General features: G+C 37.7%; 1 long non-coding RNA gene across 12 annotated transcripts in view; it reads left to right on the forward strand.

Moving 5' to 3' along the window:
• LOC134484725 (uncharacterized) overlaps positions 1-17,329 on the forward strand; it is a 134,826-nt gene that overhangs the window by 20,486 nt on the left and 97,011 nt on the right. For 3 of the 12 annotated variants that reach the window (XR_010062441.1, XR_010062437.1, XR_010062432.1), the window contains exons 2-3: positions 3,420-3,484; positions 8,067-8,126. This is a non-coding gene — a long non-coding RNA (uncharacterized LOC134484725). The other 9 variants (XR_010062443.1, XR_010062435.1, XR_010062438.1 and 6 more) reach the window with 7 other exon arrangements.

A 17,329-nucleotide genomic window follows, 5' to 3' on the forward strand; every position in this document is an offset into this window, starting at 1 on the left:
AAAGTTCATAATACTTTCTATTCATTCCTAATCTATACACTATTATGGACATGGTACATTAGTGGAGACTTATTATTTATTACATGATTCAGTAAGTTGCATAAATAAACTTTATACTATTCTTCATTTTAATGAATATGCATCCCGTGCATTGGTTAGACCATCATGTAGTAATTATGTGAGTTCTTCAATTCAATGACCTAGTTCACATTGCCTAAACATTTTAATTTGTCACAGATAGTCTCTGTCATATTCAAAACAATACTTTGTTCACTGAACAATTATCTCAGCTGGGAATATATTTGACATGAAAGAATGGGATTCCTAAGTTTAATTCACAGCATCCATGTGAAAATGCCAGCTGCCATATGTTTGTGGTCCCATCTCTGAAGAGACAGAGAGATGATGATTCCTAGGCACTTACTTATCAGGGAGTCAAATTTCTTTTGTGAGCTGTTCCAGTGAAAGTTTAAAAACCAAGAGGACCCAGAGCTGTGTTCCCAGAGCTGAACCTGTACCTCAGCTCTCTGTCCTCAGATCCAATGAGGAAATAGATGGACTTCCAGGAGTGCTGACACACTCAAGAGCACAGGAAAGACTTTTTCTTCTCAGAGGTAACTTCCTGGAGTGCTCAGAACCCATGAAAAGAGGTGCAGTCTGTTACAGCATACTTTTGTTTCTATCTATTCCATATAGCTGAAATTTATCCACAGTTCTTGGCACACAAGATAATTCAAGAGAGAACAACGGTCCCATTACTGTTGAAACACAGGCTAAGAGAGAATTCAAGCCACTTTCAGAGACAGCAAAACCAGCTAATTCCAGATCGTGAGGGGCAAGTATAATTCCCTAAGGAACATAAACTGATGTTACTAGACATCATCAGAAACCAGTTCTCCCACCAAAGCTAGCCCAGTATACCCCTGACACACCAGAAAAGAGATAGAAAAGTTTGTAGTTCAAATCACTGAACATGATGAGGTTAAAGGATTTTAAGAAGGACATAAATAACTCTATCAAAGAAATACAAGACAACAGATGTAAAGAGATAGAAGACCTCATAGAGGAAACCCAAAAATCCCTTAACGAATTACATTACAACATAACCAAGCTGCTGGAGGAATTGAACAATCCATCAGGAAGTAAAAATGGAAACAGAAAACAACAACAACAACAACAACAACAACAACAACAACAACAGCAAACCACACAAAGATGAACACTCTGAATATAGAAAACCTGGGAAAGATATTAGGAGTCATAAACGCAAGCATCAACCAACAGAATATAAAATATAGAAAAGAATCTCAGGGGCAGAAGATACCATAGAAAACAGTTACACAATTGTCCAAAAATACAAAACAAAAAACTCCTAACCCAAAACATCCAGGAAATCATAGACAAAATGAGAAGATAAAACCTAAGGATAATAGGTATACAAGAGAATGAAACTCCCACTTTGAAGGGTCAGTAAATATCTTCTACAAAATTATACTAGAAATCTTCCCTAACCTAAAGAAAGAGACAACCTTGCACGTACAAAAAGCAAAAAGAATTCCAAAAAAATTGGAGCAGAAAAGAAATTTCTTCCATCACATAATAGTTAAAATATAAAGTGCACAAAACAAAGAAAAAATGTTAAACGCAGTAAGGGAAAAAGGTCGAGTAACATAAAAAGGGAGACCAATCAGTATTCCACACTTCTTAAAATAGACTGTGAAAGCTAGCAATCCTGGGCATATATCACACAGATCCTAAATGAAAAAAAATGTCAGCCCAGGCTACTGTAAAACCTCTCAACTACCATAGATTGAGATTCCAAGATATGCCATGTCATGAGCAAATTTACACAATATCTTTCCACAAATCCAGTCCTACAAAAGATGATAGATGGAAAATTCCAGTACAAGGCAGGAAACTACACCCAGAAAAAGAAAGAACACAATCTACTTTTAAAAAACACAAAAAAGAGATAAAATAGGTAGCCACAGAAAAATAATTCGACATTTAACAAGAAAAATAATAGACAAAAAAAATCATTTGTCCAATATCATTAAATATCAAAGGACTCAAATACCTATAAAACGACAAACACTAGAAGTCAACTGCCCTGGAATAAAAACACTTTATTCTTCCTCTGTCTGCAATGGAGGGGTCAGAGACATGGCCATCTGATGGACCAAAATCTAGAATTGACCTTGTGACTGAGGAGTGTCTCAAACATTCAGCCTCTGCTGTAGTGTACCTGAAACTGAATCCTTGTGAACAAGAATCCATAGAAGATTCTCACTTTGTTTGTGGCTGACCAGAACTTGTTCCTCAAACCTTATTGCATAGCCAATACAACTCTGACCACCAAAAAATCTCCAAGAACAATGGATTGAGGTCCCTTGGCCAATGAATAAAACTTCCAGCCTGGATCCAAGGCCACTTATCTAAGATTCTCACCAGAAAGGCCAATATCCCTCACACCCATACCTGTGCGGCTTATAGTAAGTTTAAATAGGGTTTAGATCCAGTGACTTTGACACAAGATTTCAGAATAAATCTCAGATTGCTGTCAAGTCTGTAGTGGAGGCCTTGGAGATAAGAATTTTCTTGAGTTCTCTGAAAATATGGAGCCCTGGAGTGCTGGGACCATAGTCTTCTATAGAAGGTAATCAGGAATAGTCCCTTACTTTCAAACTGGTTTAAGACCTTTCTCCTTTCAAAAACATTGGTATTTTTTTCTGCTCAGGATGATTAGGCCTTAGAGTTACTCATTTGACCAAATGGTCTCTCAGAACCATCCCTTTTGCTTGGGGCCCATGGAATATTTTACCTCAGACCATGGAGCATTGATCCCTCTGTTGAAGGTTCACTGAAATCCAAAAGGAGGGAGCAAATCCTGGAATCTCATGCTACTTCCTTGTGTAAGGTCACATGATATGTTGTGAAGTCATCAGTCTGGTGCTCATTTCTTTTTGGTTGAATATAGTTTTTAGGAGGCAATCAGGCTTAGGACACCCCCAACTTTTCTTGAATCATGGAATCTATATTCAGTCTCTTGCAGATTCAGCTAAAGATGTGTATATGCTAGACTGTGAAGTACCATTAGAAGATGAAGCAATGTAGGACCTCTTGAGCTATTGTAAGCAATTTAATTTTTTCTCAAATACTAGGGGAATTTGAATACTCAAAACAATTTCCTGTCACAGGGACATCAGTAACTCTTCTTTACTCGGGGGTACTCATCTATTCTTTCTTTGATTAAGGAGGTGTCATATGTTATCCCTGAAAGAAAGGTTACTTCATATCATTCTAGTTTGTCCAAAGGAAGTTTAGATATTAATTTAGGGTGAGGAAACCCACACTATTTCTTGATATTATGGACTGTGCCACAGATATGTTTCCTAATTTTTCCCTGGTTTCTCTGTCAGTTCAAGGTAAACTGGAGGTTCACTTGGGATGCAATGAAGAGCCCCTGACAAGCATATTCTTCAAAGTAAGATGAATATATTCCCCTTTCTTTGAATAAGAAAATCTAGACATACCCTTAAAGTTGAACGTGGCTTAATACAAATTCTTCTGATAAAGAACATACAGAGAAGCAAATGAAATGAATTCTCATACAGATGTTTATTTTTTCTTAAGGAAACTTTAAATTAATATCCCCTGACAATGGTTTCTTCCGAGAATCCACCTCTATCCAGAGAATCTCAGTTCTATTCTTCTAAGAGGTCTTAATGTTTCCTTCTGACCTGGGTGGCCAGGCATACATAAATGTTTGAAGGAATGGCAGACCACATGGACATGATGTCCTCAGACATGTCAGTGCAAATCTGAGCCCTAACCTACGTTCTGCCTTTAAGGTTTGTAACATAAAATGGAGCAGTTTCATCTTTGTTGTCCATGATTATCCTGCTGCTTAACAGCTTGAGGAAAAGATAAATCCAGAGATTACCACCCAATATGTAAGAGCAAATTCCCTAATTTCTGGCAAGCACGCCTCATAGTCCCCAGACACATGGTTATTCTGGACTGTGAAAACAGTTGCACTTGACTCTCTTCTTCCAGTACCCAAGGTAAACCTTTGCCTGAAGGATTCTGTGACCTTTTCGCTCTTTCCAGTCCTCCTAAATGTTCTCTCTGAATATTGGGCCCTTGAATTTCCAACAAAGTAGTTGTATACCTAACTGATCAGACATATTTTCAAAAGTGACTCCTTCTATAATCCAGGGACTCGACTCTACTCCGGTTTGAAGTCCCAGAGTCGAAGTTTGGAATCAGAGTATATGACCCTTGCAAACTGCAATCAGGCAAATCAATAGAAATGTAATAATTTCAACATTTCTGCTTAGATCTTAACAGCTGAACGAACCAGAAGGATTAACCTAGCCAGAAACAATTATCCAAAGCCTTTGGTAGAAGAAATATGTTCCTGTCTTTTCTCTTGCATTAACAGAAATTATGAATATATAAAACTCTGAATGAGAATTTGAAACTTATGATTACTGCTGGAAACTTTATCCTGGTATAAGGTACCAGGGACCTTTTCTGTTGACAGAAGTGTATATGGCACCTATATACACTATGCCTGAAGAAATTTCTCTTCATTTTCAATAGTGCTTTAGAGTTTTCCTCTCTTACATGGGGTTCACTTTACCCAGTGTTAACTTACTCCTTCTTCTTATATTGTAGAGCATGTCAGTACTCGCCAAAGTACAGCATTGCCCTAGATCCTTTATGGTAAAGAGGCTTAAAACCTGCTTGAAGACTTACATGGCCCTTTTATATTCCTATTCCCATCAAGTGGTGTTGTCTTTTCTCCTTAAAGAGCTGCCAGACCAAGGGAGTGTTATACCACGCATCCTACATGAATGATCATCTAACATTCCCTGTCTTTCCAGTAGGATTGTGGGTCAATTTTCTACTTCAATCCACCCAGTAGATTTTAGACCCTCAGCTTCTGCAAATGGGGGCTTGGGAAATCAAATTCTATTGAAAGGGCTCTAAAAATTATTCCCAGTGCACATCAATTGTCTCAGACCTCCTCCCTGTGTACTATGGGAATTTTGGAGTACCTGTGGAACTAAAGAATCACTAGATCTGCCCTTCGTCCTATGCCACAGAACACAGCTATTAAGAAAGTTTGCTTAAAACTAACCTCTTTATTCAAGGTATTCATACAACACATATGCAAACAATGGTATCTTATATTTCTCTGCTTCGAAATCCTAGTTCAGAAGACAAAAAGCTAAATTGACTCTTATACTATGTGCCTTAAAGTAGGTCATCAAAATATACACCATTCCTATATTTTATTCACATATGTGTGTAGCTGAACACATCCATGAAGAAACATCACCGCTTCCTGAACCACTTATACTGTTGTTGTGACCATTGCCTGGACTAAAAGATATATAGGGTATACATATAGAGAACATACTTAGAAGTTACTGAGATAGAGGCAGAACATTTCTCCAAGACCCAGTGTAGCCGATAACCTTCCCCTGCTGACCATGGGTGAAGTGCATACTTCTTTTCTTCAAAATATGACTAGGGACCTCCACATTCTGAACCAATACATTCAGGACTTCACTTTTGCTAAAGATCTTCTCAGAACTTCCCATTCTGTGAATCTCTTCTCAGAACTCTACTGTTCTGATATACGTCCTAGACTCATTCCTCTTTGACAAGGCCATGAGAACCACCCTGAATGATGATGTGACTCCTTCCCCATCAGTGTGGCCTTGGATCTTTCTCACCTCTTGATGGAGTACACTTCCTTTGACCAAAGGAAATTCACACATTCCTTTATTCACAAGGTGACATGAGACATGCTTTTCCAAAAAATAGTATGCCATACCTTGTATTCTAAAGCAGTCCCTCACGAATTTGAATTACCTCACATGGATATACTCTAAATAATAGAAATTCAAGGCTTTTACCTTTTACCATGGTGGGTAGAGAAATATGTTCTTCCACTTGGGTTTGAGGTCCCAGTTCCTATATATAGAATCATTGATTGATGGAATCAATCCAATCACTAGAAATCAAGAGCACCCTTTGTTGCTGCCAATATATGGACATATTAAGACAAACTGAATGAGCAAAAGATCCAGAGACAGTCATGCAGGCTGTTTAAAAAAGGCCTGGGATGTTACCTGCACTTCCCCATATTAAATACAAGATGTAAAATTCCTACCAACTAAAGAAGTATAGAAATTGAACGGCATTGTTGGGGAAAATCCTTTACCAAATCAGGTAATAATGACATTCATGTTTCACAGGATGTTTCATATTACCAACCCCAACTCCAAGGGTTTTCTAACACATACCTTTGCACAATCAGATCTCAAAGTTTTCTTTCTTAAAGGCGTCAAGATCTTCCTTTTTCCATCAATTACCTAAGTCATTGAACAGAATGTCAGACCTCCCTCCTACAACTGAGCCTACTCTACACATTCCCTGGTTGCCTTATGTCCTTTCAAGTACTCATATAAAGGAAAGACCCCCAAACTTTGATTATTTGAAAGTGGGCTCAATTCACTTCACTTCTGACGAAAGAGGCCCCATGGTCTCATGGCATACCTCTGTAGAAGCCAGAATCAGATTCAATAACATGCAGTTCAATGTAGTACAAAATGGGATCTTCATCCACAAAAACTATAGACATCCAGTTCCTGGCCAAGGGAGTATTGGTATGGATTGATGCTCACAGAGAAATCTCAGGTTTGGCTCCTATGGGCAAGTCTCATTGATTCCATCTATATTTGTGAGGAGTTTCAGTTGTAGCTTCTAGCTCTGGATGCCCCAAGAGCATCACTTAATTACAAGGACATCTTATACCTGATTTAACTTCATTTTTCTTAATTGCCAAACTTGACCAAGATTGCCAGGCAATCATAATTCCAATTTCCCAGTGGGACATCATAAGATTCTTGGTGTAGATCAGAGGGCAGAGTACAGATAGCTAAAATTAAAATATATGCAACCTTACTACAGAAGGTTCTCAGAAATGCAATTTTTCCATCTCTCATTTATGGATGTGTACACATGTACACTTATAAATATATACATCATATATACATATATACATCACATATATGTATATATGTATATATACATTATATATATACATCATAGGTATACATATATACATCACATATACATACATATATGATATATATATATACATGTATACATCTTATATATACATATACATATACATATGCATATACGTACACGTACAGATACACATACACACACACACATATGTGTGTGTGTGTGTGTGTGTGTGTGTGTGTGTGTGTGTGTGTGTGTATCAATGGAGCATCACAGTTCAGACAATCACCCTGATAGAAGAGCATGCTGACTAATGGAAGCTGGAAAGAATAATTGGAAGAAAATTATGCAATACCATATGTTTTCCCACCACCAAAGGTGAGCTAGAATTTTTCATTCTTCACAGTTAGGTGACTGGATCTTGGTAATTGGTTAAAAATGGCCAGGCACTTTCTTGTTTAGCAAAACAGTTCAGTATGACCCCATAATTGCAGTTATGAACACAGGTTACTCAAACTGCACCTATTTCCAAGCCATCTCAACACCATCCACTTTAGATGAAGGGAAACCAGCACTTCACTTTGATTGGTAGCCTTCAGGTTTTTATTCTTTGACAAATAATACCTTACACCATCCCCATCTGTCCAAGATCAGTTATAAGAATGACTATAGTTTACTATTGAGATCTCAGAATTTTTTTTTTTTTTGCCCAAGAGGACCAAGATTAAAGAGTCCTTAGAGCATACTCAACCTTCTAATAGGGATGTTTAGATCAAATGTAACCCTCTAATAGGGAGTTTTAGATCATGTCCATCTAATTATGGCCACTAAGAAAATACAGATGTGACCAAAGGCACTTCACTTAATTATGATCTATGTTAGTAAATTGTGAAACTTTCATTATTTGTCCTATATACCATCCTTCATGCTTATAACCGTCGTCGATGATTAGCTTCAAGAGGATTTAGAGACTGAAAATCATGACTGCTGAATAATACTAATGCTTGGATCCCTGACAGGCCTCCCATGGTGTAACTGAAGATACGATATGTGAAGTAGCCCTAGCTTGCCTGCTCAAGGTAGGCTTGAACACTCCATTATCCTTAAATAGTTTTGTCACTTTAAGCAGATTCTACGTTTTTTTAATATTCTACTCTTAAACGTCATTACTTTAGATCATCAATTTATGTCCAGTATATATCAAATGTACATTCTGTATATAAGAGTGTCCGATATCTGTCTTATAAGACTTACAATTCCTGAAGTCATCTCTGGCACCCAGGTCTCAAACTCCACTTCCACTCAAAAAGGTCCTCAGCAGCTAACCTATTTGACAAAGAATGATTCTGAACCATGCTACTTTTGATGAAAAAATGTCACAAAATTAACACTTAACTGTGTCTCACATTCAAAACTTCCTCTAGGAGGGACATCAGAATGATACCTTTTGCTCCAGTTGTTCTCAAATTCACATCTTCTGTCCATGGGGTCTGTAATGTCACCGTTTCATAGAAGAACTTCAGTGTCTCTCCTTTCCCTATGGGAGCATCAACACTCCACATCTACTCACAAGTATTTCACCTTTTTTCTCTGTATAGTGGACAAGAGCACTTTCACCAAAGGCCCACATTGGCCTGAAATATCTTCTTTTGCCCAAGGCGTACTCATGCCTGCACTCTCTTGTGGCCATCATTAGCACTTCTTCTCTTGATTTTGTGAGCCTGCTATATCCCAACTGTTTAGGATTACATACAAACTTATTTCTGCTACATGTATTCTGAGACATTCCTCCATGGAAGGAAGGGGTGTTGATCTTTTCTTGTCTGACAAAAGTCTTCAAAGCCCAAAGACAACTGCTGGAATGAAATGCAACCTATAGGACTGATGGAAGAATTGCTACCTGGACGTTCAAATGCCATGAAAATATATGGACATTCTAAATACTGATAAAGAATAGGAAGCTGATCAAGCAATACTGGATCTTCCTCTGCTCCACGAGGTACTAACATTTTCGCCGGAATAAAATGTTTTTTCTTATAATTTTAGAAGTAGCCAGAGATTTTAAACTTCTAACAAACCGGTATACAATATCTCCTTTGCACATTTTCTCAGAAATCCCGGTGATGTCCACGGTGCAATAACAACTTTTTCCCATGAAGTCTGGTATATTACCTTTTTGATGACTGACACAACAGTCCTACTTCTGTGCAAGTTCCCTACCTCCACCATCTTACTGAGTAAGATTTAGACTTATACAATTAAGAGGACTCCAGAAGGCCAAGGAATTACGACACATTCCCCATATGCCAAATCCATTTCCTCTCTAAAATTTATAAGTTTATTGTCCTGAGAAACACTGTTCTGACGAAGAGATCTCAGAGAAATCTGGACAGAGTTCTCAAACAAGAGTCTAAAAGCCAGCACAAATCAGACTACTATCTTCATTGTGTTCCCTTACACAGAGGTGTCCTTTCACATGCAGAGGAATGTGTAGATGGACATATATTTGAATAAGATACTGAACCTAAGACTACTGCATTAGAGCCTCGTACAAGACTTCTAAGACTGTTGACTGCCTACCATGGATATTCAGGTGTGTATTCTTTACTGTGATTTTCAGTTTGGAGTTGCTGAAGTAGTGTGTGGCTGGAATGTTCTATAATTTCCAAGGTATCAATCAACCTTCAACTTCTGCTCAATAGTACTCCAGACATAAGAGGAAGAGAAGCTATTCACATTCCATACAGTCCAGGGGAGATCCTATTTCACCCTTATACTTTAAAACATCAAAAATCTATCACCTTTTCCTGGAGGGACAGCAAAAATTCCTCTTCTGCACACAGGGAAATTAGATATTCCTCCACCTATTCAAAGGAATCTGAGGATCCTCTTTTCATTTATATGATTTTTTAATTTAAGTTTCAAATATACCATTTCCTGGTTTCCTGTTCATACGTCATCTATCTGCTCTCACTCCTTCTTCGATAATGGTGTTCCCATCCACATCATCCACCCGTCTAATCTTTCTCACCTTCCTTATATTAAGAGTCCACATTTGGAAGGATTAAGAGCTTTTCCTCCCCTTGTTGCCCAAAAAGGCCATCTTGTGCTACATATACATCTACAGCCATGAGTCAATCCATGTATATACTTTGGGTGATGCTTTACTCCCTGGGGCCTTTCGTTGTTGGGCATTGTTGTCCTATGAGGTTGCAAGCCCCTTCAGGTCTTTCAACCGCTTCTCTAATTCCTGCAACTGGTGTTCCATTTTCAGATTAATGTTTTGCTGCTAGCATTCAACTATGAATTTGACCTGCTCTCGCTGTGTCTCTCAGGGACATCTATATCCAGTTCCAGTCAGCATGCACTTCTTAGCGTCAATAATCTTATATACTTTTGGTGACTGTATATATGTATATGACCCACAGGTGGGGCATGAATTCCTTCAGTCTCTACTTCTACCTTTGCCTCCACATAAACTCCCGTGAATGTTTTTTGTTCCGCCGTTTAAGAAGGAGTGAAGCTTGCATAATTTGATCATTCTTCTTGAACATCATGTGGTCTGTGGATTATATCTTGCCGAATTCGAACTTTTGGGCTAAAATGCACTTATGAGAGAGTGCATACTATGTGTCCTTTTCTGTGATTGGGTTACCTCACTAAGGGTGACGCTTTCTAGGTCAATCCATTTTCTTATGAGTTTCATGAATTCATTGATTTTAATGTGGAGTAGTAGAACATTGTACAGATGTATCACATTTTATGTATCCATTCATCAGTTGAAGAGCATCTTGATTCTTTCCAGTTCCTGGCTATTATAAATAATACTGCTGTGAGCATAGTGGAGCATGTGTCTTTGTTGTATGTTGCACCATCTTTTGTGTGTATGCAGAGTACAGGTACAGCTGGGTCCTCAGTTAGGGCATTATCCAATTTTCTCAGGAAACTTCAGAATGATTTCCAGAGTTATCATACAGGTTTGCAATCCCTCCAATAATGGAGCAGTGTTCCTCTTTCTCCATAACCTCACCAACATCTGTTTTCACCTGAGTTTTTGATCTTAGCCATTCTGACTGCCGTGAGGTGGAACCTCGGGACTATTTTTATTTTTATTTCCTTGATGACTAAGGATGTTGAACATTTCTTGACACACTTCTCAGCTATTTGTTATTCCTTAGTTGAGAATTCTCTGTTTAGCTCTGCACCCCATTTTTCATAGGATTATTTGGCTCTCTGGTGTCTAACTTCTTGAGTTATTTGTATATTTTGGATATTAGATCTGTATCAGGTGTAGGATTGATAAAGATCTTTTCCCAATCATTTGTTTGCTGTTTTCTCCTAATAACAGTGTCCTTTGACTTACAGAATCTTTGCAGTTTTATGAAGTCTCATTTCTGATTCTTGATCTTACAGTACAAACCAGTGGTGTTTAGTTCAGGAAATTTTTCCCAGTGCCCATGTGATCAAGATTCTTCTCTACTTATAGTTTCAGTTTATTGGGTTTGATGTAGAGGTTTTTGATCCACTCAGACTTAAGGTTTGATTAGACCAATAAAAATGAATCGATTTGCATACTTCTACATGCTGCCCTCCACTTGTTGAAAATCCTAATTTTTTTTTCATTGGATGGTTTTGGCCTCTTTGTCAAATATCAAGTGACCATTGATGTGTGTGTTTGTCTTGGGGTCTTCAATTCTATTCCACTTATCAACATTCCTAGATCTGTACAAATACAACTTTTTTTTGTGATTGATTTTTTTTAATCACTATTGCCCTGTAATACTGCTTGAGGTAAGGAATGGTGATTCTCCCAGAGGTTCTTTTATTGTTGAGTACAGCATATGTATGTTGTGCCATCACTTTTATTAAATTCTAAAAAGTCTTTAATCTTTCTTTATTTCTTGCTTGACAAGTTATCTTTGAGTGGAGCACTGTTCAACTTACAGGTATGTGTGGGCTCGCTGATGTTTTGTGGATATTGAAGATCAGCCTTTGTTTGTCACGGTTTGATTGGATAAATGGACATATTTCAGTTTTCTTAGATCTGTTGAGGCCTGTTTTGTGACTTGTTATATGATTAGTTTCGGAAAAAATACTATGAGATGCTGGGAAGAAGGCATATTATTTTGTTTTAGGATGAAATATTCTATAAATATCTGTAATGTCCATTTTGTTCACAACTTCTTTTAGTTTGTCTAGATCTTTGTTTAATTTCTATTTCCATGATCTGTCCATTGAAGAGAACGTGGTGTTGAAATCTCCCACTCTTATTATGTGAGGAACATTGGGTGCTTTGAGCTTTAGTAAGGTATCCTTTAGGAATGCAGTTGCCCATGTATTTGGAGCAAAAATATTTAGGAGTGAGAGTTCCTATTGCTGTGATAATCTTTTGATAAATATGAAATTTCCTTCCTCACCTGTTTGGAAAACTTTTGGTTGATAATCGATTATATTCCATAGTAGAATGGCAAATCCAGCTTCCGTCTATCAGACCATTTGCTTCAAAATTTGTTTTCTAGCCTAATACTCTCAGGTAGTGTCTTTCTTTGTCTCTAAGTTGTGCTTTTTACATGCAACAAAATGCTGGGTACTCTTTATGTATCCATTCATTTAGTCTACGTCTTTTTATTGGGGAATTCACTCCATTGTTGTTAAAATATATTAAGGAATAGTGATTGTTGCTTCTGTCATTTTTGTTGTTAGAGGTAGAATCATGTTTGTGTGTCTCTTTTCTTTTGGCTTCATAGCAAGATTAGTTTGTTGCTTTTTATAGTGTGTAGTCTCCCTCCTTGTGTTAGAGTTTTCTACCTATTATCTTTCGTAGGGCTGGATTTGTAGAAAGATACTGTATAAATTTCGTTCTGTCATGGAATATCTTCGTTATTCCATATGTGTTAATTGAGAATTTTCCTGGCAATAGTAGACTGGGATGGCTTTTGTGTTCTTTTATGGTCTAGAGTATATCATTGCAGGATCTTCTGACTTTCATAGTATCTGGTGAGAAACATTGTGTAATTCTCATAGGTCTGACTTTATATGTAACTTGACCTTTTTCCCTTATTGCCTTTAAACTTCTTTCTTTATTTTGTGCATTTAGTGTTTTGACTATCATGCGATGTGAGGAATTTCTTTTCTGGTAAGATCTACTTAGAGCTCTTTTGGCTTCTGGCATGTTTTTCGGCATCTCTGTCTTTAGGTTGGGGAAGATTTCTTCAAATTTTTTTGAAGATATTTACTGGCCCTATAAGTTGGGATTCTTCACTCTGTTTTATACTTCTTATTCTAACACTCATTCTTCTCATTGTGTCCTTGAGTCCAAACAACAGGTAACTTGGAGCAGAAAAGATGGTCTTATCTCTGCCTTCAAGTGTGTAGGCACTCTTACCAACTGGTTTTCAGCTCTCAGTACAGCCAGAAAACAAAAAAGTCCTTCAGCTAAATTCTCCTAGTTCCCTGTGTAAATATTGTGTACCTCCTTCAAATGATAAACTCTGAAGGCCTTATTTTATCCAAAATAGTTTTGGTGCATATGTGTGTGTGTGTGTGTGTGTGTGTGTGTGTGTGTGTGTGTGTGTGTGTCACATGTCCAGCAGACTCTGAATGGTCATTCCTTCAGTCTCCAAAGAACAATATCTCCCTACCCCTCTTATGGATATTTTATTTACTCTTTCAAGGAAGGAGTAAATCATCTGCATTTTGGTCCTCCTTCTTGAGTTTCATGTGGTCTGTGCATTGTATAATAGTTAACTTGAGCATTTGCACTGATATCCAATTAAAAATGAGTGCATACTTTGTTTTTCTGTAATTGAGTAACCACCCTCTGGATGATATTTTCTAGGTGCATCCATTTGCCTATGAATTTCATGAACTCATTATTTTTGATAAATGAGTACTAGTCCATTGTGTAAATATAGGCCATTATCTGTATCCATTCTTCTCGTGTAGCACATCTGGGTTAATTCCAGCTTCTGGATATTATGAATAAGGCTGCTATGAACATAGTTTACCATTTGTCTTTGTTGTATGTTGGAGCATCTTTTGGGTATATGCCCAGGGGAGGTATAGTTGGGTCTTCAGCAAGTGCAATGACCAATTTTTGAGGAAATTCAGGTCTGATTTTCAGGGAGGTTGTACCAGTTTGCAATCCCAACAACAATGGAGGAGTGTTCCTCTTTCTCCACATCCTTTCCAGCCTCTGCTGTCACCTGAGTCTTTGATCTTAGCCATTCTGACTGATGTGAGATAGAATCACAGGGTTGTTTTGATTTGCATTTCCTTTATGACTAAGTAGGTTATACATAAACCAAATCGTTCTAAGATATGATGTTACCCTAACTGTTGTTCTGTATATAGCTGTGTGCCAATTGAACAATTTCTATCTCCTTCTTCAAAGTTCAAGTCAAATCACATCAAGGAAATCCACACACAATCACATATGCAGAAGCCAATAGAAGGGGCAGTGTCAGAAAGTGCCTAGAACACATTTGCACTGGAGACAATTTTCAGAACAGTACACCAAAGGCTCTAAGATCACCAGTCAATTACAAAATCCCATCATTCTGAAAACTTTCTTTAAAGCCAAGTACACTACCAATAGGAAAACAACAACCTACACATTTGGAAAAGAGTTTTACGAACCCTACATTTGAGAGAGTGCCAAAATTAAAAATATAAGAACTCAGAAAGGTAAACTCCCACACAACAAAGAACCCAACTTTTAAACTGGATTAGAGAGCTAACCAAGAATTCTCAACTGAGGTATCTCAATAGGTGAAAAACATATCGAGAAATGTTTAACATCCTTAGTTCACATAAAGGCAAATCAAAATGAACATAAGAGTCTTCCTTAAAACAATCAGATTGGCTAAGACAAAAAAAAAAAACTAATGCAGTAGCAGAGTGGGCTAGGATGTAGGGAAAGTGGAATACTCCTCCACTGCTTGCGGGATTAGTAGCTGATAGCCACTTTGGATATCATCAGTGTGGAGGTCCAGAGAAAATTGCAAACAGCTTTACTTGAAAACCAGCTTTACCACTCACTTCAACACATATACTCAAACTTGATCCATACATAACGTGGACATGTGGTTGAAGATATTCACAGCAGTCTTACTTATAACAGTCGAATGCTGGAAAGAACCATGATATACCTCATCTCCACTCAGGAATAAATACAGAAAGTGTGCTATATGTAAACAATGGAACATTACTTAGGTATTAAATATGAGGACACCAAGAACTCTGTAGACAAATGATGGAACATGAAAATAGTGAAGTAACAGAAATCGAAAAGGACATAACATGGGATGGACTTAGTGACTAGTAGATGTTAGCCCTGCTAACAGAATACCCACTATACAAATCTTTTATAACATGAAGGGTAACATGTGAGAAGGCCAAATGGCGGATACTTGGAACCCACTTAGAAGGGAGAACAAAATAGTCATGGAATGCAGTGGAGTGGAAGAATCTAGCTAGATGTGGAAAATGATGGATAAAGTGGTGGGATTTGCACCAATTAAAAGAGACAGGAGAGAAATTCAGAGGAAACGTGGAGTAAATAACAATAAGCGTCAGTGGTGGGTGGTGAACTTGGGTATCCCCAGGAAAATCCCAGATGCCAGAGATGCAAGTGTATCCCAGAAACTTACTGTGATGGTGGTAGTTTAAATACCGAGCAGGAAAATAGATAGAACAACTAGAGACTTCCTCCTGTAGCTAGACATGCCCCCCAGTGAAGGGGTGGTGCTGCCCACACAGCTCACATTTTTTTTACCTATAAATCTCCAATCTAAAAAATGTAAATACAAAAATGGAGCAGAGACTGAAGGAAAGGCAATCCAGAGACCAATCGACCAGAAGAACAATTTCATCCAGAGACTCCAAATCCTCAGACTATTCCTGAGGTCAAAATGTGCTCGCAGATAAGAGCCTAATACGTCTGTCCTCCGTGGGGCTCTGCCATCACCTGACCGTGACAGATGCAGAAACACCTAAGCATTTGACAGCACCTGACAGCCACAAAGGAAGAGATAGGGGAATGACTTAAGGATCTGGAGGGATTTGGAACCCAATATGAAGAACAACAGTATCAATTAAGCTTACCCTTCAGAGGTTCAGGAAATTTTCCACCTTCTAGTATATGCTTTGGCCAGTCCAAGACTTCTGCTACATAGATACCAGAGCATATGGGGAAGACAACTGCCTCAACTGCCATATCTGGGAAGGGAAGCAATTGGTCCTGTGGAGATGTCATATCAAAGAGAAGGGGGATGTTAGAGGGCAAAAGTCGAAATGGGGAGCACCATATTAGAAAAATGAGGATCGGAATAGCTTAGGGAATTTAAGAAAGAAAAACCAGTTTGGGAAATGACATTTGAAATGTAAACAAATAAATATATTATTTTATACATATAATGTGTACAATATAACACATTTATGTTTACAACAGAGATATTCACATCTGTCTCCTTAAGGACTATATATTTCATTTTCTGTACTATAGGTTTGTTGAGAGTTGAAATCCATAATTTTCGTGAGTTTCTTACTATTGAAAATCACATAGATACACCCAATCAATGTTTTATCTCCTGTCCTTATAGCTATAAATCTTTAGTTACCACTACAAAAAAAATATTTTTTATTTCTGTTGCATTGGGATTCCTTTCCATGCCTCAAATGTTTCCCAACTTAACTGTACATCTCTATATTCCCTCCATTGTCATCCTCTTCCCTCTTTCTTCACGTTTGACATTCCTGTTCTTGACAGTGTTCCTCTGCAATCCATACGTTCATTTGTACGTCCCAAAGTGAGGACAGTCTGGACCGCATCCCTTGAATTTACACTAAACTAATCAAACCGAAATAGTGTGGAGAATTAACATTCAGATTAAAGTGAAAATGTCTCCCATTTTTCTTTTTTGATCTGGATTATCTCATCTATGATGACTTTCACAAGATCCATTCATTGTCCTGAAAATTACATGCTTTCCTTTTTCAATCTGTAAAAGACCCACATTTTCTTTATGCATTCATTTGTAAAGGAACAACTTGAATATTTCTAATTATTCAAGGGTCTCTACACTAGGATGAATCAAAATTTGGATATATTTTCCTCGAGTTATATCTTTAGGCGCATCCATTTCCGGATTCCTGAAGAAACATCATACTGATTTCAAAAGGTGCTGTAGAAGTTTGCATTCCAACCAGGAGAATAGTAATGTTCCCCTCTCTCCATAACACAGCAAACATAAGTTGACTCATGTGTTATAAAACTAAAATT

This window comes from Rattus norvegicus, assembly GCF_036323735.1.
Source record: "Rattus norvegicus strain BN/NHsdMcwi chromosome Y unlocalized genomic scaffold, GRCr8 chrY_unlocalized_38, whole genome shotgun sequence".
Taxonomy (NCBI): Eukaryota; Metazoa; Chordata; class Mammalia; order Rodentia; family Muridae; genus Rattus; species Rattus norvegicus.